Source organism: Anas platyrhynchos, chromosome Z (genome assembly GCF_047663525.1).
Source record: "Anas platyrhynchos isolate ZD024472 breed Pekin duck chromosome Z, IASCAAS_PekinDuck_T2T, whole genome shotgun sequence".
Classification (NCBI taxonomy): Eukaryota; Metazoa; Chordata; class Aves; order Anseriformes; family Anatidae; genus Anas; species Anas platyrhynchos.
Genome location: NC_092621.1, coordinates 23,624,379 through 23,642,318, shown reverse-complemented (window position 1 = coordinate 23,642,318; position 17,940 = coordinate 23,624,379). Strand labels below are relative to the sequence as shown.

The 17,940-nt window shown below is 43.2% G+C and overlaps 2 long non-coding RNA genes across 13 annotated transcripts in view; one reads left to right on the top strand and one right to left on the bottom strand.

Annotated features, from left to right (window-relative positions):
• LOC101799584 (uncharacterized) overlaps positions 1 to 13,611 on the bottom strand; it is a 94,848-nt gene extending 81,237 nt beyond the window's left edge. For 8 of the 12 annotated variants that reach the window (XR_005261679.2, XR_011805727.1, XR_011805729.1 and 5 more), the window contains exons 1-2: positions 12,612 to 13,611; positions 10,388 to 10,469 (exon numbers count right to left, since the gene is read on the bottom strand). This is a non-coding gene — a long non-coding RNA (uncharacterized lncRNA). Of the gene's footprint in view, positions 1 to 1,320; positions 1,429 to 10,387; positions 10,470 to 10,745; positions 10,785 to 12,598 lie in introns of all 12 variants that reach the window. The other 4 variants (XR_011805732.1, XR_011805733.1, XR_005261680.2 and 1 more) reach the window with 4 other exon arrangements.
• Positions 5,124 to 13,738, top strand: LOC140000652 (uncharacterized). Its single transcript, XR_011805734.1, has 3 exons — positions 5,124 to 6,137; positions 11,158 to 11,230; positions 13,602 to 13,738. It is a non-coding gene; the product is annotated as an uncharacterized lncRNA (long non-coding RNA).
• Positions 13,739 to 17,940: the final 4,202 nt, after the last annotated feature.

Genomic DNA, 17,940 nt, shown 5'->3' with positions numbered 1-17,940 from the left:
ATAGATGATTAATAGATTTTGTCAGTTTGCTGTAACTCAGTAAAATAAAATAAAATAAAATAAAATAAAATAAAATAAAATAAAATAAAATAAAATAAAATAAAATAAAATAAAATAAAATAAAATAAAAATAAAAAATAAAATAAAATAAAATAAAATAAAATAAAATAAAATAAAATAAAATAAAATAAAATAAAATAAAATAAAATAAAATAAAATAAAATCAGCTCCCATCAGGAAAGCAAGAACTGGGAAAATATCACGTGCAATTGGCAGAAGTGTTTCAAATGGTTCAAGTAGGAAGCTGTGTTTTTAATGTTAAATACAGGTAAATTTCACAATCAAGCACTGCTTGCACCACTGCAATGAAGAGTTCATCCTTTTTCACACAAACTCTACCAGTAAAAGTTTTTAACAACTCTGCAATTGCTTTTGATTTGCACAGATTTAACCATCATAACTATTTTACCAGCAAAATACACACCTGGCAAATCTCAGCTATATTTCTTGTGGCCCTTTGAGAATGACCACACAAAGTTCAGTCTCCTCTGTAGATATTGCCCTCAAATTTTGTTTCAGGATGAGACCCAAACTAAAGCACGTTTATTTTATTTTGGCGTTTGTGAGTGTCAGAGCAGAGCTTTGCCTTGCTTGGTGCTGGCAGGGCTTCCAGCATGTGCCAGGGAGCTGGTGTCTCTCAGCACTTTACACCAGCCCCATCCTAGTTTGGCAGCTTGAAGGCAGAGCTGAGTCCCACCGGAATGAATTTCTCCTTTTGTCCACCATACGCTCATGCTCACACTGTCACCTTGTACAGTCTGCCAAGCATATCACTCCAGCCAGAAATTGCCAGCGGTCTCTGCCCCATTGCCTTGCATAAAACAAAAAAGATACTGAGAGTAACCAAGCAGTGGCCCTGCCACATGCCAAGGGAGCAGAGCAGGCCCTGGCTATGGGAGAAGCTCCTCATCTCTGTGTGAGGTGACATTGCCTGCCCTGAGCTTGATCAATGCCAAATAAAAGGGGGGAGGAGGAAGGGAAAGGAGGGGGTAGAGGCACAATTTTGCACATACTGAAGCAACATCTGACGAGCCAGACTTCACATCAGAGTTAATACATTTGTGAGCAAACCACCTTCAGAATCAAGTCACAGTCCACAGAAATTGCCTCCATAGCCCCCAGATATGCCAGACCAATGCACAGTCTTGCAGGAAGGCTTGGACTGACATCCATATGTGATTCCTGAGGGCTACGTACAGTGCAATCTGCTGCAATTTGTTCACTAGCAGACAGGCCTTTAAACAAGAACAAGCTCCCCACCTCGTCTCCGTCAGCAGTCACTTGGTGTTCAGATGCAGTCCCTTGCCATGTGCTCTCAAATTCATTATTTCTTCTCTTGCTTCTTTTAATTAGAGCAGCTCCTTGTGGCTGAAAGGAAGCATGTGAGCTCAGCTGATTAAGTGGGGGAGCATTTTACTTGCCAGCATATCAGTTTGGGAAAAAAGAAACTGCCACCAATAGAAGTTTAAAAGGCTCAGCTATGCCATGGGTTGTCTTTAGCATAGAGGTTTACTTCTGAGCAGTTCCTGGTATTGAAAATTTCAGAATTTCACTCACTGCTGTTTAGTTAAATTTTTTAGTTATTTTTTTTTTTCTCTCTCCTCTGACCCCCTGAGACATCCAAATCCCAACATTGCCCTTTGTACTCAAGTGAGAAGCCCTGAGATACCATCAGGCATTTCATCCAAGAAAAACTCAGGCTCGGTCCTAAAATGCCCCTCCTTGCCTGGTAAAGACAGAAGCTGAGGAGCTTTCATCAGGAAAAAAAAAAAAATAATAATAATAATTTGGACCCTAAGACACAATCATCTTGGAAACAGGGTTCACCCTCTAGAACAGGTCAGTGATATGTTATGGTACAGACTCAGCATGTTTATCCTGCACATCAAAAATGTAACTTACTTTATGCAAAACTGGTAAAGTTTTCTCTCTCGGTTTGGGTTTGTTTTGCTTTGTTTTGTTTTAGTTTTGCTTTGCCTTTAAATAAGAAGATTCAGTAAGAGCATCCCAAGCTGTGAGGCTGTATTAGGCTTCCAATCTGAAGTACTTTCAGGGGTAACTGCCAGTCTTTCCCTGATGCATCTGAGAAAAACCTGTGCTACAAAGATGGCTGATGTGAGGAAAGCAGCTCTGTATGTTTCCTCTGGAGGTTCTTGCTCTCCATGGCACGGCTGTGGTCACATTGCTAGCAGCTCCATGTGAGTGCTTAGGGCTCCACAAACAGTGCTGCTCACAGTTGTTGCCTGCAAGCTGCTGTGCCTCTGTGGCAGGGGCTCCCCGTAGCCATGAGGCTGCTGCATGCTGGCCCCAAGGTCTCTGATCAGTGAGGCAGATAAGTGACAACCAGCCTGTTTTTCCTCTCACATTTCATGACCAAACTGCCTCCGGATACCACTGATCACAGCGTGTTTCCTGCCAGAAATAACTGCAGCCCAGGCTTTCTCGGGTACACACATTCGTGCTTTTCTACCGCCTGTTTCATCCTATGCACCATCCAGGAGAGCTACCAGGGAAGGAGATGTCTGCAAGGCTGTTTACTACCTTACCTCCATTCCCCTTCTATAGCCCTCAGCCTTCATCACCAACTTGCAAATCTGCATCCTCACTGTGACTGTGAACATGGTTTCACATCTCAAAGCATAACCACTACAAAACACCTAGAGTTTGGCTATTTTTGCCTTCATCACTCTCCTGCAAGAGTACCGCAAGCCCTGCCATGGGTCTGGCTATTCCCTTCCTTGAGCCCATTTGCAGCCTTGGCCTCCAAAACATCCTGTGACAATGAGTCCCCCCATTTAAGCATGCAGGGTGTAGGGAAGGACTTCCTCCTCTTTGTTTTAAACCCACTGCCTGGTATCTTCATTGGGTGTCTGTGACTGTGGGAGCTCTCAGTGAATAACCATTCCCCCATTACCTTCTCTGTACCATTCGTATTTTTTTTATAAACTTCAGCCTCCTAAGGCCAGACAAAGACTGGCAAAGCCTCGTAGGGTCAGACAGCAGAAACCAGCAGACACATCCCCTCACACCACATTGGGGAAAAGACCTGGAAAATTCAGCTCAAAGTACCTGCATCCATACAGAACTGCTTCAGTATCACCACAGACTAAGCAGCAGCAGAGGGGTGATACCGAAAACACCTCGCTGCAACCTGAGGGCAGGCAGAAAGGAGCGCTCCATCGGGTAGGAGCAGCAAAGAGTTCACACAGATGTAGCGCGGTTAGGAGGCATGCCTCTTTTTATGAAAACTATCGTAGGATTTGTATTGCTAGATGTGTATTTGAAACTGAGCTTTGCACCTAGTTTCTCAGTTTCCTTTCTTCTGCTTGAACCTGTTATGAAGTCATAAATATTATGGCCTTTAATCTCTTTTTGTGGAAATAAGTTACACCAGAAATCCAGCACAGCTTTAGTACAAGACTGGGTGTGCATTGTGTCTGTCTGTGCATTAAGGTTACAGGAGAAAATCCATTTAAAATAATGTATATTACAACAATAATATATCATTATTTCTCAGTAAAAAGCGGCAGCTTGTTTCCAGCATGTGAGAGTGTTGTTCTGAACCCAAGAAGCTGAGGTGGTACCTCTTGTGCAGTTACACTGCGCTGAGTGTTCAACACAGGCAGGCAGTACATCTTGTGTTAATTGTTAAATTGCAGCTCATTCAGCCACCAGGAGATTTCCAGCTAGGAATACCCAGCTGGTTTATTTCCTCTTTCCTGTATATTTGCCAGATCACTGCTGTACCCAGCACCTCACTTCCTCCTTCCAAGGGCAAACCCTCCCAGAAAATAAGCAGCAGCAACCCCTGAATTGCAGCTGCTGGAGTAGTTAATTAGACGTAGGGTGCTGGTGGCAATGCCGTGGGGACAAGCAGCTTGTGTCCATGGCTCTGGCAGGGCTGCAGGGGTGTTGCTTCAGGGCAGGGCTGAAGGTCACTATGCTCTGGTAGGGGCAGCTCCCCTTGCTCCCAGCTATCATGTCACAGGTTTGCAGAGCAGCCCCAGTGGCACCTTGTTGCCTGTCACAGCAAGATGCCATGCAGGGGAAGGACAGAAAATAACGTTTTCACAGTTTTCTGTGAGAAGGAAACATCAGCCTTTGTTCCAGCAGGTTATATCAAAATAGAATTTTGGTATCGGGACTGCCAGAAAAGGGGAAGGATGCCTTCAGCTGACCAGGCTGCCCTTACCACCATATGTCCTGGACCAGGGTCTCACCACAGAGCCCTGCCAGTGGTCCCCTCCTCTTGGCTGAGCCGAGTCCACCTTGGGCAGGTCACAGATGGATGAAACACCAATAGCAGCAGCAGGCTCCTAAGTGCCAGATTCATTGCAACAACCTTAAGGTCATAATTTGGCATTGGCATAGGCATTTATTTTGAAAGGGATTATCCTATGTCTCACCTCTGTTACTTAATAACAACCTAGCTAAAGCTGTACTGCAATGAATATGGCAAAGGAGAGAAGATCGCTATGCAGATCAGATACCCATCATTAACTTGGAGAGTGATAATGAGTAAGGTTAATAGCACTGCTGAGTAGAGAGAGTTTATCGTGCTGAATTTAGATGAGATCTGCAGCCAAACTTCCTGAAGATTTCACTTGCGGATGCGCCTTTCATTTCCACATGGGGGGCAGAAGAATGTACCACAGTTCCAGGCTGGATCCGTATTTCTGATGTCAGCCCATCACCAGGACTTGCATTTTTCATTTTGGACCCTTCTCCTCTTCTCCCCATAAAGACTTCCACAATAGAGTCTCCAAGCTCTCCGCTCTCCCCAACAGCTTTATAACACACGTATAAGAGAAGCTCTTTCTTTAAACATTTCCCATCGCATCAGCGCATAGCAGAATAGATTAATCTCCAAAGACATGGCCTGTAATGAAGCCAGCACACCATGGCAATGCAAATGCCAGAGCAATCAGGGGTAGGAGAAGGTGAATATCACAGACTACTGATTTATCATTACACTGGTGTGACCTTGTTAAAACTATCTAGAAATACGTGCTGGTTTAGGCAAATCTCAACCTGTTCTCTGGCCAAAATGTTCCTCGCAGGACAGCAGGTCTAAACAGGCATTATTCAGTACTATTTGGTTCTCAGTGAATCACTACACATAATTTCCAAAAGCTCACTAATAATGTGTTGGACCGAAGTAATAACTCCCTGTGGATACCAAGGAAATAAAGTGCTTTATAGCCCTATCCCACCTTCCACCCAGGGAGCACCCAGTCCTTTATGAACTCTTGCATTTACCTTCACCGCCTGGGGGGTCTAGGGATAAAAAGTATTGGAGACAATCACCTCTAACACAGAACTGCAAATTTCTTATAAAAATATAACATTGACGTATTTTTTTTTCCACAGGGTTTTTCTATTACCATTTCTCTCTTCTCAAATTTTAATTGCAAAATATATTCCAGGTTGACAAGATAACTTTAAGAAGTGAAGAGGCTGAATAAAACTTATCCTAAAAGAGTCCTGAGTCACCTTGATCATTCTCCAAAGACAGGGCATACCAGCACTGGAGTAATACTCCTCCTTCTACAATGTGTTTCTAGTTACTCACTGCAAAGCCATTAAAACAGCTGTATATGGCACAACGTGACATGAACCAGCAATTCTCCAGCAGCTCAAATGTAAGCAGACTCTCTTTCCAAGGAGAAACTGCAGTTCAGCCACCTTCGTGTCAGTGAATGTCCCAGACTTCTTAGTATCCAACTGATAAGCACTGGTATGGTTCAACAACTGAAAAACATCTCAGATAAAAACCCATTTGCCTTCCAGTAGATGCCTGGGGGAGATTTAAATTATTTCTACCAAAGTGATCAGTATTCTGCATGACGCTTTGCAAAGGAATTAAAGAAAATCAATTTCCTTCAGACCTTCCCATTTCTGAGCTTTTTTATGAGTCAATGACAGCTGAAGTGTTTGCATCATTAATGAGGTCTTTCAGCACATAATACCTCAAACGCTGTGCAAGGGCTCTCTCGGGATGGATAAAGAAAACTCGCTAGTTCTGATCTCCGGACTTCAGAGCCGGCACCAGGAAGCACGGCTGCATTACACCTCTCGTAAGTGCATACACATATATCCTTTTTAAACTAGCTTGCATTATGCAGGCTAGCTTTTTCTTTTTTCTTTCCTTTTTTTTTTTTTTTTTTTTTTTTGCTAGCTCTTTGAGCCCAGCTGCATTCATATGAAACACCCCAGACTCCGTAGGAATCCAGAAAAGCAAAGGCACCAATACGTGCTAGACATTTCAAATCTTGGAGGCAGTGCCTGAAGGAAAAATAGGTAGTTCTTCAATGTTTTCCTGAAACACAGTGTGAATTGCAAGGCATAGTATGGCTGTTCATTTTCTCTCATTTATCCCAAAATTGGAAGGTTTGGCCTGAGAGGTTTCCAGCCTAAAACTGTAATTTTAGCACAGCAATTGTTAGCAAATTATTTCATGGCAGAGATGTGCAGAAAAAAAAAATAATAATAATAACATGGAGAGATGGTTACTCATGCTCACTGCCTCTTAGGATAACTGAAAAATAACCTCTCTAAGAGTTTGTCCTTGTTGTTGAACACTGCCTCTCCAGAAATGTGTTTGGTGGGACCAATGCTTGCTACCCAGCCCTGCCAGCCCAGAAGCACCTTGAGCTGGAGGAGCCTCCTGCTGACTGATGGGCAGGAGAGTCCCGGACTGTCCCCAGACCCCTTTTTCTTACTGAGAGAAAGCTGCAAGTTGTACTCACACCCTGCCATCGCATTCAGATTGGTTTGCCAGTCGAAAGTTCACTGTCACACTAAGGGGAAATTTACTCTCTGAGCAGCGAGGGTCCCGTGGGCAGGCCGTGGCTCTGTACCACAGCTGCCCATAGCTCTGCAGTGCCCACCTGGCTTGGTCTGTTGACAATCTTTCCTCTCACTTGATGGTGAAATCTTTGGTGCCATATCTACCCTCCTCCCTCCACTCTCTTAGCACAGGGGGGTGCACAGCTGGAGCAGAGTACACAGGGCAGTAAGCAACATGCACGAAGTTCAAACACATTGATATGCAAAACTGGTGGAAAGAAAAGGCCTTCCAGACCCAACAGCAATCAGATCAGGGCATGAGGTTGTCACCTCTACCTTAATGTTTGGTGTTTGCATGGCTGTTTATGCAAACCACCTTCAATGAAAGAATATTTGTGGAAATCCCATTTTACTGGAGAAAAGGCTGTCTTCAATGACCGCAGCAACAACTAGCACCTAACTATACAACATGAACTTTACAGCACAAATATTTTTTAGATAACAACTCAAGTTTAGGGAAAAGCCCCTGCTTGCTGATGCTTGAGCTAATGCACTTCATTACAAGAGTCTGACCATCCTGTTAATTGGCTAGATGATGCAGTCATTAAGATAAATGAGCTACACTTTTGCAGGACTAGCAATTCAGGAATCCATGCTGCCTTATTATCTTACAGAGAATAACAGACTGTAAATAATGCAGACATGTAATTAAGCCAACTAAACATTAAACAAAAACAAAAACAAAACAAAGCAACAAAAAAAAGCAAATTCTAAGGGTTCTCTTGTTTTTCCCCTTCTGTCAAAAGACATCAGCTACCAGATATCCCACAGGTTTCCCCAAACAGCCCTCCAGAATTGTTTGCATGTCTCAAACATCATAATTAGCTAGATTAAAGGGTTTAATGCCTTTTCTTCATGAAGTGACTAAATTAAAGGCACATCTAAGGGAAGACAGATATTCATGCACAAGAGATTCCTACCATCTTTATGGTTTGATTATCTTTTGGCTGTTGTAAGGAGAAGAGGCAGTCTGGATGCTTATGAGGTAATCTGTGCAATTTAAGCAATGCCAGACATTTACAACATGTATTGGAAGATGCAAACCCAACATAGATCTGTAATAAATTCAAAATGCAGAAATTAAACTAGAACCATATCTCAGCCTTGTATGGGGAATTAACTAGGACATGTACTACAATTTAGCGTAACACACACTCTGTGCAGGGAGCACACAGGTCTCTCAGACCGGCCCAGCTGCAGACACACAGCTTCCCTGATTCTCTGCCGTGAAAGAGAAGGCATTTGGCTCTTTTCTTGCAGGTCAAATACCAGCACTGAGGTGGAGCAAAGGACAAGGGTGAGGAATTACTCTCTTCCTCCAGAGGAAGTATTTGCCTAGCTTTTACACGTCTGCTGACATCAGGTTGGACATGGTCTCAAATCACCAATTCCAGCCTAAAAGCACCTACCAACCCAGCCCAAGGACCAAGGTGACAATTACTAGTTAGGACTCTTCACCAGAGAAGTCACTATTTGAACTAGAACTGGTTTTGAAACATTTTATCATGAAACTTTCACATGGGGAAGGAAACCTGACTGTCACCTAGTATAAAAAACTGTTCAGGGACTACAGCTCCAAGGAGAACTTTGTCTACGTCCAGGACTACTGAATATTCTGGTAAAGGTAAGAGCTATCCTATGCAGCCACTGCCTATGACTTCAAAACATCCTTCTGTTGCAGTTTGCTCTTTGCATCTAGTTCTAGTGCTTCTATTATATTTTATTTTCCTCCTTTGTCTATCAGGCTCATTACCTAACTTCCACAGTGATTTACATGAACGAGAAGGGAGTTAAGGCCCCCTGTACTGAAGAGAGTTTAAGAATTTCTGTTGCACCACCTCTTCTGAACGTGACTCTGACCTCCTGACCTTGAGTGAGCCTTTTCTGTCTTTTTAACCACACAAAGCACAGATCCAAGTGATGTATGCTGTTTGAGCACATCCAAGATACGTGTGCTCTTTGGCTAATAAAGATTCTCCAGATGAAGTACTTGAGGCAACATGTGCATGACTGGGAAATGATGGGCATGCATATAAATATTCATGAGTGTATATTCAGGCTTCGTTTCTCATATCCTGTGCCTGAGCATTACCAGCCTTGGGGCAAGAGGGGGAGGTGGAGAGGAGGGAATAAAGACAAAGAATACCATGGGTCTGAGGATCCTTTTGATTCCCTGTTCGTCAGTATCTATTTTGTCATGAAGATGAGACATCCAATCTGTTTTTAGAAAACATATGATCCAAAGCCAGGACTAATGTATAAATTTGAGAGCAACATCCCACCCTGAAATGTTCTTGCATCGCTTAATAAATGGTGATTATCCAATTATCCATACACTATCCATTGCAAATGAAAAAAGCCTACATAATGAGGCATGTAATGTTCTCGATGGTTTGCTAAAAAAAAAAAAAAAAAAAACACTATTCTGGGAAGTATCAGAAATACACATCATATCTCTGAATTCTGGGAAAAAAAGCACGGCTGATTCAGATGAAATTTGTCTAACAATATATAGAGGTAAGTACCTTTCAATTGAAAGCACATTGGAAAGATCACAGGGACTTATTTATTCCAGCAGAGGTCAGGAACAAATCATATTCCAAAACATGTGTTCCCTACCTGCTTGTTTCATAGCTCATGGATAGATGACATGCAGGGCAAAAAAACCTCTCACTTTCAGTCAAAAGAAGCCTCATTTACAGAGCAAACCTTATTTGTAGGTCTTTAAGCACAAGCTAGTTGGACAAGCACGTCTCTGCCAATTTACTTTCTGGAAAGGCAATGATGTCCTGGAGGCTGTACAAGATTTTATGCGGCAACTGCTGATCAAGCCCTCAGACACAAAGATAATACCATTTTGATAGTGTTTGTTGAAAGATCCTAACGGCTGCCAGGAGGGGAATTTCAGAACCAAAGACAATAACAGCCCTCATTAAAAACTAGATTTGCCTTGCTCATCTTAGGTTCAGTTAAAGGAGCAATGAAACCACTTTCTATATAATAAAAAACATCTTTAGAGCTGCCTCACAAGGCATTAAATTGCAAAAGAGGTCAGCGCTAAGCTGTTTTGCCTGAGAGTTTCCACTCATTGTGAAAGAAGAGGCTGAAATATTAGTTCTGCAGGATTTGGACTTTGGATACTCAAAGTCAGGTGAAGGAGTTTTGAGAGGAAATTGGAGAGAGATGGGGCTTTCTAAACACGTCACTCTTTGGAGATACAGACTTTGGGTATACTAAGAACTCTACTTGTTATGTATTTATTTCTATTTTGTTCAAGAAACAAGCACATTTTTCATTCACTAAGAAGATAATACCAAGAACAAGCTCAATTAATTATCTCAGACTCCATATGCCTGATTTCCATTATTTCCAAAATTTCTGAAGAAGTTGACTGAAGTTCCCAGCTCTGCATAAAACAAAAGCTCAGTGCATCTAGGAGTTTACAGGAAAACATGACAGAGTTACACTACAAAGATACCTCAGCAATGGGCCTGCAGGACTCCTGAGACTCTGGTGCTTCAGTCTTGGTCCAAGTTCTAATGACAGGCACTTGTCAGTAACTGGTGAAAAGTAAACAAAAGAGAGTCTATAAGGTTAGAAACCATGAGGACGAGAAGGCATGGAAAAGCTTCAGCAAGATAGAGGAAAAGACTATATACATATAAAAACATACACAAATACATATATTGCTGGTTTGTACGGCATGCAAATAATATAAAAGAGAGGTAAATCCCTCTTTTAAATCAAACCTCTGCTAATTTAACAAAGGAACACACTTCTACTGTGTGATATTTGAGAACCGAGAAAAAGGATGGGAACAGATGAATCAACATCACCTTTTGATTGGTTTTCACGGGAGCAGAGCAGAGCCATTGCTGAAATATGTAATTTTTAAAAGAGAGGGAAAGAAAGAAAGAAATCATATATATATAAACAAAAGCAAGGTATAAAAAGGTTCATCCTTCATCCTAAGAAACATTTCATCTTCCCTATTTCTCTGTCCACTTATTCCCTGCTCCTCAAGCCAACGTCATGGCCCGTGCTTTCTCCTCTCTCTCTGAATTGATTTTTTTTTCCAAGAATTTACGTAGATTATGTATGAAGTGAGGTCTCCTTGGTTATTTACATTTCCACTAAATCCTTCATGTGTCCCTCTGAAATCCCAGGAAAATCATTTGGTTTCTGCTTTCCTATTTATAAATTATTTTGTAGATATTCTTGAAGTTTCATTTGCATTTTGCTTTTCAGGGTTTAGAGGTTGAAGTGGGACTATTCTACAGCGGCTGCCTGTTTGTTTGCAAGCCCACATAACAACTTACAGGTAGGCAATTTGTTGTTTTTTCATTAAACCCTTCCATTCTTTTTAGCTGAGTGTTATGTTACCTGCTTGAGGGGCTGTACTGCTCTGCTGCTGGACTGGAACATGCTATCAGATTCCTTTCACGAGCTTTTAAGAACTTCTCAGGTAAGTTAGATGCCAGTCCAGATCACTTGCTTGCTGTGGTTACAGCTGCTAAGTAGTTATCAAGCATTCTTCCTACCTTCTGTTTCAGGGTACATGTATACCTGTTTTCAATATATCCTAATCACATGAAGGTGTAACTTAAACAGATCTACTCTGGGCATATGCGCATTGCAATTTTAAATATACACAAATATCAGTCTGTGCATTTACTTCTAAAAACCAGTTCTAAATCATTTCCGTGTGTAATAATAGTGGACAATATTTTATATCAGAATGAATACAGCTGTGGTGTTATTGACAGGTCATCTCTTTCGATAATGTGAATAATGTGTGTTCCCCCAAAGAGCATACACTACCAACTGCTGGAGGTGTAAGTGTCCATAACCCTCAGAAGCCCTCAGTCAACAGGTCTTTTCCACAAGAGTTTCAATCCTTGAGCACTTTGTATGTGCTAGTTACCCAATTGCCCCAAAATTAAAAATGGGTACATCTTTAAGGCCCGATATACAAATACAGTAAGATTCAGGCATATATAGCGTCAGTAATCCACTTGTCATAAATTCCACCTGCTGTGGCAAAACATCATTGTTTCAAGAGAAATTACCTACTACCTCAGTACACATGTAACACCAACTCCATTCAAAAATGTTTTGAGTCAGCCCACTGATGCAGGTGGTGGATGTGATTTGTTCTGATTCTGAAACTCTTCTTTAGCCATAAACAGCCAAATTAAACTAAAGAGCCTTTGTGTGGTCATCATACAGATCAGTGATCATTTATGATATTTGGCCATGTTCCCACGGCTAGTGAAATCCAGGGACCCCACACAGCTCTCTCTAAAAAGCAGGAGAGGCAAAAAGCACATGGTCCAAGATAACCATGTTCAGTCTGATTTGTAAGGACTGAAGAAATTATATTGCTACTCATGATGCAGAGCCAAACCACAAATACCTGCTCAGATCGTGAAAATACCATCTATTATGTAACTTTTATTCATAATACATAACAGTATAATAAAAATAATGAAGAATATAGAGTCATTATAGAGTCATAGAATCTTAGATCTGTGGTGAAACCTTTCAGTCAGAAATACTTATTATACTTGAAGTGGTCACAGCTATGCATGAAGGACATTATACCACAGCCCCTCTCCTCTCTGACCATGATGCAAAACGACTAAGATGATCAGTGCCCAGGAAGTCCACACCTTATATAAATACTTACCCACACTACTCACCAAGTCTCATCAGAAGAGATCTGGCCAGTCCCTCCATGAAACAGCCAGTGGCTGATAAGTGCAGAAAGCATAGAGGAAGTTTCCGTAGGCTTTGCTTTGCCATGATGTCAATGTCTTCTCATCTCCTGCTCATCAGAGAAGCTTCTTACAGCTATTAGTTGCCAAAAAGTCAAGGGTCCCAGTCCTGCTATCCTGTCTCCTTACCAGGGAAATCAGGTGGCCTGGGAAGTAACATGTGGCCTGGGAAACAGCCTGTAGTGTGTGTTCGTCCTATGCAACACTTGATAGCTCCATGTTTGAAAGCAATCTTTCCTTCAGCTACAAGTGCCTTGTGTTCTCCCATTTTTATACTGTCTCCATGTTCAGCCTGAGCATACATGACAAGCTGTGGGGTATTGAAGCCTCCAGAGAAGTTAGCTGGCAGACTAATGTAGTGATCAAATTTACACCCAAGAATGATTGAAGAGAGAGGATAGTTGTGGTTTCATTGGGAGTATCAGAAAGGGCTGGGGCAGCTCAAAATGTGAGATCAGAGCCATCAGGGAGCAGTAATACAAGCCTAAGAAACTGGAGAAGGAAGAGAGAAGTGGCTTAGGGTGTACTTGAGGCAGCAGATCAGAGAGATCACTTGTGAATGAAAAAAGTCAGATCCAAAAGTAATTGAGTAAAGGGAAGAGCTGACAGACAAAGAATTAAGCAAGTCTGTTTTTCTTTACTATCTTCTGTTCCGTCTGCACTTTGCTTACAGAAGTCACCACGATTATCTCAGGGACATTACAAGTCTGGTACTGGAAGGGATGGTGGCATTAACACACAACGCAATCGTAACAGAGGTACTGTTTATTAGACTAGGCTGTCTCCTCTGCAATTGAAATGCCACTGCTGTTACTCATCTATCCTCTTCCCCTGTCCAAATAACACTTAGGCAGGGATTACAGGAGCAGGAGCCCCGGACATTTGAACCCGAGATGCTTTTTTTTTGTCCTATAGGCATGAAGTCAGAGGGCACGCATGGGGTGCCTTCGAAGGAAGATGTTCCACGGGACACTGCACTGGAAAAGGTCCAAAGAGACTTCTAGACGCTTCACAACATAAAATTGTCTCTAAGATTTAAACCTCGGAGGAGTGGGTCTCTGTAAAAGCAGAGCTCTTTCATCCAGATCTTTTCAGTTTCGACATACAGTTACATAAATCATGTCAAGAAATGAAGCTGCAGCCAGTATCAGTGCCTCTTTTTAACTCTATCCATTACATCCCAGGAAGAAGAAGGGAGGGAGGAAATTAAGACATTTATTTTAGTTCCTAAAACATTTTTTCTTCAATATCCTGTTCAGGGCACATGCCTTTTCCCCATCATCTTTGATTGTGGTATAGAAATATTTTGTCTTAACTACCAGGAAAAAAAAAGAAAAAAAAAAAAAAGCTATCTTGAGAAGTAAGCCATTTAGAAACCATAGCAATAAATTAGTGATAATAATAGGAATAAAATCTAAGCAGCTGTTGATTTAGCCTGGAATATGTGAAGTTTATAACAAGATCTAGTCCGTCCATTCTCAGCAACAGGAGGTGAGGCTCCCACTACAGCAAATGCTGTCAGGCAGAAAGGACCCCCACAGGCATCCCAAGCCTTCGAGAGAGAAACCACCCCTACAAGGCAGGCTGCCAGACCAGGACAGCTGTGATTTTGCAGGTCTCTCCACGCATGCTTAGTGCACAGCATGTTGGCTAGACCCCTGATACACCAGGAATCAGTCACACGATTTCATACCTGGATAAGCGGGGCTGCTGGTGAAAACAACAGCTCTCAGAGCTGCTGTCCTGACAAAATTATGATTTACTCCAGGGCCAGGTGTCAATCAACCAGATTCATTGCAGAATCTGTAGCAATGGGTAAATATTACTGCTTTGCCTGCTCCAAACTGAGAAAGACAAAAGCAGGCATTCGACCTTATAGGCAGATTAGATTAGGAGACGACATCTTTTCTTTCATCTGACCATGTCTTCCCATCGCCCTCCCCCAGCTCTGCCACATGCGCTGCCCTGCAGACATCCCCCATTTGACATTTTCATCCATAAAAGGCCCACAAGTCGACTGATAGGCTCTTTGTGCACCACATGCCCTGTCCCAGCTCATCACAAAGGGAAGACAGAAATAGGTACGTAAGTAGGGCTGCATCTCTGCCTCATCAATCAACTCGGCAGTGATGATGGGGCCAAATGAAGTCTTTCCACTCATTAGATTCCTGTGGTCTATGGTTTGCCAAGAGTTTGACCACAACTCCCTGGTGTATGTAGATGGCTTCTGTGATTCCCAGGTGGTCTCTCATCAAAATACGTCCCAGGCCTGGGTCTGGTTAGCTTCCCAGAACAGACAAGACTGACACAACCATGGGCTCCAAAGATAAGTATTTATTGAAGAATATGCTGGGTTTGGTGTAGGAACAAAGGTCGGCAAACAACCACCACTTGTGGAGTCAGAGATAAGATTGTCACATTGAACCCAAAGAGATCAACTAACCACCTCGTTCTGTCTGGGTACAGCAGGCCTCTATTGTCTTTTTCCTTAGCCAAAGTTTTACTTTAAATGTAAAACCTTAAAAATCAGTATTTTTATTTTTTATTTTGCAAATAAGAGCTGCTATCACATTCTCATAGGATCTAATTTCCAGCATTTCTGCCCTCTTCCTCCCCTCTTCAAGCCAGCTCACTTCTGGTACCCTACAGGCCCAGGTTTCTGGAGAATTAAGACAATAATTCTTTCTGCAACACTAAGATAAATACCTGTTTTTTTGTTTTGTTTTGTTTTATTAAAGCCCCTTTTCCGTGGAATTGATATCAATTTATGATTTGTTGGTCTTCAAGAAGACCACCAGATGAGTCCTGAATCAATTCAGAATTAGTTAAAGGCCCTGGGCACTGCCTTGTTGTCTGACAGCAGAAGGTCTCTCTGTCTTTCCCTCTCTTTCGACCACACTGTCAGCCAGAAAAGGTATGAAACATGCAGGGAAGATTTAATAAATCAGTGGAAGGACTTGTAGCTTTTCCTAATATATACATGTGTGTGTTATAGAAGGATGAAATATAGGAAAAGGGCCACAAGAAGCAGGGAGGAATAACTGGGGAAAAGCAGCAGATGTTGTAAAAGATCTACTTTCATGTTCCCTGTGCACCAAAAATGTGCAGACGTATGTTGGCAGAGCTACAGTCAAAGTCCACTGTGAGGCTATATCTTACACATCTGGAAGCTATTTGGCAGGGTGTAGAGTTCAAATGTTTTCTGCTTCAGCTGGTCTCAGACATACCTTTCAGTGCCGGGCCAGGCTTGGGACAGCTCAATGTGCAGGCAATGTACATTAAAGAAGGCATTTGTTGTTGCTTCAGCGCGCTCCCTTCAGCTGTTGTCAGAGCCAGGCATAGATCTGGGGCTTGCTCTCCCCCCCTTGGCTGCACGGTGCCAGTAACACTCGGTAATGAGGATGATAATAAAGAAGCAGGGAGGAGAGCAGGGAGAAGAAAACGGCACCACAACTCAGCAAAGCCTGGCCTCATATCAAGAAACAAAATGTACTTGGACAAAATCCAGCGTGTGAGTTAACTCGAGTGCAGAGCAAGCCATTCAGGAAATAAGAAGGTCCGCGCTGCACGGGAACATGCAAGGGTCACATCAGAGCTGGTGTGCTTTTTGAAGAAAATCCCCTCACTTTAAAAACACGGATAAATACATGAAGAAAGGACCCCTGCCCCAGAAGGGTGGCAACCCTAGGCCAGCAGGAAAGCTGGCACACCACTGACCCAGCCCGAGAGCTCCCAGCAGCCACCAGGTGCCAATTGCTGTGGAGAGAAATGTTTCCCAGCAGAGATGCGCTCCTGGAAGCACCCCAAGATCCAGCTACCTGCCGTGCCCCGTGAGGAGCGGGCAGGCCAGCAGTTTGGTGCATGGTTTCCCCATCAGAATGAGACCTCCTGGTGCAGCACAGCTTGCAGTGGTGGCCGTGAGCAGCTATTTGCCCCACGGCCATCACACTGCGGGTGGTGCACGCCCGCCAGGTGGGTAAGGGGCTGCAGCACACCAAGGCTTTCCCCACCTCACAGCACATTCCTGGCTGTGCAGCTGGGGGGAGCCAGGAATGGACTTGGGCTGGTGAAGAAAGATGCCTGCTGTGAAACAAGGGGATTGTGGAGAGCAGGAGAACAAGCTCCACCTCATGATCAGACCTTGGACCGTCCCACCAGTGTCTCCACACTCTCTCCCCTGTAAGTCTCAACTAGTGCTCAGGAGCTGAGAGCAATGCATTGATCATTTCAACGCTTAGCACACTTCAAGATCCCACATCTGCTTTATTTAGATAAAGAGTATCTTACACACCTCCAGCTATCTTCATCCTCTCTGTCCAGAGCCATCCTGGAATTAAAACAGGGAAGCATAAGAGAAATTGGATGAAACTACATCTAAAAGTAGCCTGCCAAGATGTTATCACTCAATAACGCTGTCAGTGGTGGGAACATTTTGCAGCACAGCACAGATCTTGTAACACCTCCACCTCCAGCTCCCCACGCCTGCACCTCACTATTTTTACTTGCACCCTGTGCTCTCTGATAGGGTATGTGCCTGCATGCATGCAACGTGGTGCTTTTCTTTTTTTTCTCTCTCTGCTTTAAAACTTGGAGAGCAGCAATATTTCTTTGTTCATTTTGTGGCTAAGGGTGCTACTGGTGGTGATCCAGGGTTCAGGGCAGAGGGAAGAGGGGGAAGCCTCTGTGCTGCTGCATCTGTGGGCAACCACTGCACTCATCAATCCCTCCCCGGTTTGAGGTGCCCAGGCACGTAGCCTGGTGAGGAAGCATTGGATGGTGGGGTCGGTCTTGCTGGTCTTGTGCTCTGAAATGCAGAAGGCAGTGGCAGCCCAGCCATCAAGCCCTGAGCTGATGTTTTCTCTGGATCTGCATTTCCAAATGTTTCCTCAGCCTGGCTCTTTTGCCTCTCTCCCCCAGACTCATTGCCTGGCCTTCCCCATGCCATCCCCCCCACACACACTATGACAGCTTCTCTAAAACAAGCACACAAGCTCAGTTACCCAAGCCGCAGCCCTGCTCACCCGCAGCCCTCCCACCCTGGTGCTGATGTGGAGGAACGTGCTATTCTTCAGCTGGCACAATGAAGGTTGGTCAGGGATGAAAAAAAGCCCAGGAGAAACAATGAGATGTTTTATATCAACCTCAAATGAGCAGCCAGACAGGACTTTGATACTGCTGATCAAAAATGCGTTCAAGTCAGAGGAAGAGCCTATGCTTGTGGCATAACAAAAATTGAACCTCGGAGGAAAGTTAA